Here is a 6,000-nt window from a genome sequence, read left to right on the forward strand (position 1 = left end):
TGCTTGTTGCCTTCCTGTTTCTCCACCCTCACCGCATCTTCCTTACTGTACCTTTTACTCAGCGTTGCCTTTCATCTCCACGTTAGTCTCCTGCCTTCTTCATGTCCTGTGTATCCCCCCACCATGCTTGGATCCATTCTGTTCCTATTGGCTAAGTCTTTGTAATTCCCAGGAAGTCCGGGTGTTTTGCATGCTAGTTTCTCGAGCTACACCTCAGCCTCACGACTGCACGGTCCCCCTCATCCTGGCAATCACTGCTATGGTTTGTCACCCAAGTCTTAGCCTTTCTGTGTCATCTCACTTTTGATCCCAGAGGCGTCCACTTTCCACCCCTCCCCTTTCTTTTACCGTCTCTAGCGTCCTTTGCTGACTGCTCTGTGCAGAGGCCCCTGCCTGTCATACCTTTCTTGGTGGAGAACTTTACTAGGCCAAAAAAACTTGACTTGAAAAAGAAGTGCTTCCGCCCCGGGGCTGCTGTGCTTTTTGCCTTCTTTCCGCTCATTCCATCCTTTATGTTTCCCTCTTACTCCCCTCTTTCTTTGTAGCCCGGTAGAGCACTTGTTATATTCTCTTGCATGTGAACATTCTTTGAAAAATCTTACGTCCTTTCATTTACTGTGTTTTTCTATTTTGTTACCCCTGGCTCTCTGTCACCTGGGCAGTTAGGAACTCAAAAGAAGTTCTAGGCAGAGTTTTTCTCTGCAGGGTTGATCCTTTCATTACTTGTGGATTATTTGCTTCTAGGGGTGAAATAGGGGTTGAGAGGGGAGGGATGGTTGATTTCCATTTCATCACTGGGTTCGGCAGCTGGTTCTCATGGGACAGGTGGGTCTTCGGAGACAGAGGAGCATGTTCGGTGTCTCGCAGTCTTTCTCTCCCTTGCCTGCCGGCTGTTTATCTCTCCTTACTGGGAATTGCTTTCTCTAGGCCCTCTTGAGGTTGCTTTTTCCACCCTTTTTCCTCTCACAACCTCTGTTTTAGCAGGTAAACCCTGCTTAACCAGAGAACTTTCCCAGACTGTTGATCGTGAGCTGGTAGGAGGAGACCAAGTGACTGACTGGCACCCTCAGGCATTTGGGGAGTGGCGATGGAGTGCCTACTCTCTCAGTGAGGCTGGTGGGGAGCATTGTGTTCAGCAGAGCAGAGTAACAGACTGCCTCAGTGTGGTTTCTTTGTGCTGCTCACTACATGTAAATGCATTATTGCCATGGTATTTTCCTGTGATATGTGTGTTGATTTCCCCTCTTCCTTACATGCCTAGTGTACTGCTGAGCATATAGTAGGGATTCCACCGTAGTGCGCATCCACTGACTTCATGATAGCAGCAGTCAGTGACCATTTGGAAATGTAAGTAAGCTCTTTGATAACTTTGCCCAGAGCAGTAGCTGCATACGTTGTCATCCTGTTATGATTATTGATTACCCATCCTATTTCTACTCTTTATGGACTTAGATTCTCCTTAGCCCCTTCATACCTTCTACTGTTCTCAGGGTAGCCAATCACTGTATCGACTTAATATGAAGTCTCATTCCAGTAAAAGCAGGGACTTTGGAAAACCTTGGATGCACCTATCCCAGACACATTGCTGTATTCTTTCTTTCTTTTTTTTTTTTTTTGAGACGGAGTCTCATTCTGTCACCAGGCTGGAGTGCAGTGGCGCAATCTTGGCTCACTGCAATCTCCGTCTCCCGGGTTCAAGTGATTCCCCTGCCTCAGCCTCCTGAGTAGCTGGGACTACAGGCACGCACCACCGTTCCCGGCTAATTTTTTGTATTTTAGTAGAGACGGGGTTTCACTATGTTGGCCAGGATGGTCTCAATCTCCTGACCTGTGATCTGGCCTCCCAGAGTGCTGGGATTACAGGCGTGAGCCACCACGCCCCCGCGCTGGGCCTGATTCTTGTATTCTTTAAAATAGGAAAAAAGACAAACAGCAGCTCCTCAGGTCACAAGGCCAGGTATATCAAACATTGACCTCCGAGAATAGATCATGCCACCAAGTGAAAGAAACCTCTTCTTGGTCCTGTTGTGATTTTAGCTAAAGTAGTCATGGAAACTTGGTCATTACTATAGTCTTAATGTTATTTTTTTTAAAAAGGGGATTTAGTTGGGCTGATTTCCTCCCCTAAAGGTCTTCTGTCACCTTATTTAAATTTAAATTATTTAAACTGGTTTTACCAGAAAATAGGTAAACAAACACCACTGGTTGTCTCCAGTCTCTTTTCTTGCTCTTCCTCTCCCTCTTCTTTAAAAATGTGGCTGATGACAACCTGTTTCCAGGAGCCCTTTGATCACTCTGAAACACACAGACACAGAAAATGTTGAAGCATAAAAATAAACCTTGCGTTGCAGGGAGATTGCCTGTTTGCTGTCGACTTCGCTTATAACAGCGAAAGTAGGAGACTAAAAAAAAAGTCAAGCCCTGTCTTTAAGATGGTTTTTGTGACACCTGATTCCAGATGTGCTTGTTCACAGCCATAGACTTCTTGCTTTTGCAGAAGGAGGGTTCTAATCTGGGGCTGGTAGCTTGGGGGATTGTTAGTCTGTGAGCTGAGCTTTCAATTCACTTCTTTTCCAAATGGCTCTGCTGGCCTGGAAGCTTGGCAGTTGTGAAAGCAATCAGCAAGATGACTGTTTGCCTTCCAGCCAGCAGCAGCAGTCACAGGCAAGCCTGGAGAAAGGTCCAGCTTTCAGAGTTCACCTGCTAGAGTTCATAACACCTGGGGGAGAGGCTACTGGATCTGGGACCTGCCCCACCTCTGAGCCTCAGAAACTATGAGAGAGGGATTGAGAGAAAACTTGCCCCACTCCTGCTACAGTGGGAAGGGAGGGGGCAGCTGTCAGGCTTCTAGGTGGTGAGTGGCATTGTTTATTCTCTCAGTTCTAGAAAGGGGAGTTTGGAAGTACTGGTGAAGAAAACAAAGTTACAAGATCCTATAAATAGCCGAAGTACTCCAAACACTCTTCATTGGACCCCATTGTTGACTCTGGACATATATATAATCTTTTTTTTTTTTCTTTTTGTTTTTTGGACACAGAGACTTGCTCTGTCACCCAGGCTGGAGTGCAGTGATGCCATCTCGGCTCACTGCAACCTCCGCCTCCCGGGTTCAAGCTGTTCTCCTGCCTCATCCTCCCGGAGTAGCTGGGACTACAGGCGCCTGCCACCATGCCTGGCTAATTTTTGTATTTTTAGTAGAGATGGGGTTTTGCCATGATGGCCAAGCTGGTCTCAAACTCCTGACCTCAGGTGATCTGCTGGGTAAATATATTTTTTTTGTTTTTGGTGTCACTTAGGTAGATTGGATGAGCTAGCTAGCATCTCACTCCACACTCTGAGCTGTGCAGCCGTGTGTCCTGGTGCTAATTCTCACTCTGTCCTTTGATTCTGGCCAGGGGCTCCTTGATGGTGCTGCCTTCTGGTTAGGAATATGGGTGAATGTCAGACCAAATAGTGTCACTTTCAGCTTGACCGTAGGGATCTGGAATGACGTGTTGTTAGAGCAAGGGCTTTGGGAGTCCTTGGAGTTCGTAACCTTTGAACCTGGTAAAAGTAACTGTACCTAGTAAACTATAATAATTTCTCTCTGGTCAGGCACCATGGCTCATGCCTGTAACCCTAGCACTTTGGGAAGCCAAGGCAGGAGGATTGCTTGAGGCCAGGAGTTCAAGACCAGCCTGATCAATAAAGTGAGACTCCATACCTACAAAATTTTTTTTAAAATTTAGCTGGGCATGGTGGCACATGCCTGTGGTTGCAGCTACACAGAAGGCTGAGGCAGGAGGATGGCTTGAGCTGGGGAGGTCGAGACTGCATTGAGCTGTGTTTGTGCCATTGCACTTCAGCCTGGGTGACAGAGCAAGACACTATCTCAGAAAAAAAAAAAAAATTACTTTTCTCCAGTTTATGGACTTTGGGAAGTAGCTAAACAGATGGATATAAGGCAGTTGTTGAAACTTGGCCTGCTGCAGGTTCAAATAAAAGTTTACACAGGGATAACTGAATCTTTCAGACTAACCAAAGATTGGGCTGGAGATTTTTCTCAACATAAATGTCCTAAGCAGAGCTGGTGCCTGTGAGGTAGGAAAAGATTGAGACTGTTTGCTTAAGAGGTTTGCAGGGTTAGAGCTCTTGGGAGTCAGAACTTCTCAGACTAGATTGTTTCCCCTTTGGACAGAACAACCCAATTCTCTGTGGGCATTTGATCAGGACTAACCCAGGCCTTCATGAACTCTTTCTCATTGAGCACTTAGCCACCTGGCTGGCACTACTCTTCTCCCGGGAGCTTCCATGAGGTTCCTATATATGTATTATGTCGACTTGAATGAATATTTTATGTCTAGAGTGCAGCCAAGCCTCAGACTTTGTGGCCCATTATCGACAAATGGGGTAGGGGGTGGGCGCCACCTTTGGCCCTGTGATAGCTTCTCTGCTAAATGGACTCTCCCCAGCAGCACTTTGAAGCCCGTTAATGGATTGGAATGAAGTAACCTCAGCAGATGGAAAGAGTGAGGAGGGTGGTCATCTTCCTTCCCTGAGACTGCCTGATGAGGCTTTCCTACGGTAACCAGGGCCAGCCCCTATTCCCTCTGCTTGGTTAAGCTGTGGACTGGAGCTGCTAGGCCTCTGCTTTGAGAAGTGTAGAAAGGATTTTATTCTCTTTTAGCCATGGTGGGGCCACCAGTTTCCCCACTTTCCCATCAAAGCAAAAATTGAGAAGGATGTGGAAAGGGTGGGTGGAGTTTAAATCTGGCCCTTCCTCCTTCAGTGGAAGTTCAGCAAAATGACAAACCAGATAGGTGGCTGAATTTCCTTCTCTTGACGGGAGATTCCAGTATTTGTACGTTTTGTGCTTGAAGCTTGGATTCTCCAGGCTACCTCCCAGCCTTCATCAAACATGAGTGAGTCACAGAAGTGTTATCTATGCATTTTCCCCCTTCTGTCTCAGCAAAGGGAAGAGTAAGCCTTTACAAACCTGTGGGGGAGGAAGTCACCCTCTTCCCACTGCTGGAGAGCCAGGCTATCCCCAGGTTAACCCTGAAAGTTCTGACTCCTGAGCAGAATGTTACTGCCCCCCGCCCCCTTCCTTTATGGTATAGGCCATTGAAGGTCATTGCTCATCTTTTTTTTTTTTTTTTTTTTTTGAGACAGTCTTGCTCTGTCACCCAGGCTGGAATGCAGTGGCACGAGCTCAGCTCACTGCAACCTCCACCCACTGGGTTCAAGAGATTCTCATGCCTCAGCCTTCCAAGTAGCTGGGATTACAGGTGCGCACCTCCACACCTGGCCACTTTTTGTATTTTTAGTAGAGACGGGGTTTCACCATGTTGGCCAGGCTGGTCTTGAACTCCTGAACTCAAGTGATCTGCCTGCCTTGGCCTCTCAAAGTGCTGGGATTACAGGAGTGAGCCACCGTGCCCGGCATCATTGCTCATCTTTTAGACTGAGATGTTACAGCTGATTCTAAAACAACACCAAGAGAGAGTCTGGCCTCTTGATTTCCAGTTGTGTCTCAGAGGAGGAGGCATCCCAGTTCCTCCTCTTGCCCTCTAGACAGCTCCTCCTCTGATGAATATAAATAGGCTAGATCCCTTTATCTTCATATCTGTTTTTGTCTAGAATGTTTCAAGTTTCTCAAGCTAGGTGTGGTGGCTCACATCTGTAATCCCAGCACTTCGGGAGGCCAAGGCAGGAGGATCACTTGAGCCCAGGAGTTCAAGACCAGCCTGGGCGACATAGCGAGACCTCATTTCTACCAAAAAAAAAAAAATTTTTTTTTTTTTGAGACAGAGTCTTGCTCTGTCGCCCAGGCTGGAGTGCAGTGGTGTCATCTCAGCTCACTGCAACCTCCGCCTCCTGGGTTCAAGTGATTCTCCTGCCTCAGCCTCTTGAATAGCTGGGATTACAGGCGTATGCCACTGTATCCCACTAATTTTTGTATTTTTAGTAGAGACAGGGTTTCACTATATTGGTATCTTGAACTCATGACCTCATGATCTG

The sequence above is a fragment of the Papio anubis genome, chromosome 12, assembly GCF_008728515.1.
Source record: "Papio anubis isolate 15944 chromosome 12, Panubis1.0, whole genome shotgun sequence".
NCBI lineage: Eukaryota > Metazoa > Chordata > Mammalia > Primates > Cercopithecidae > Papio > Papio anubis.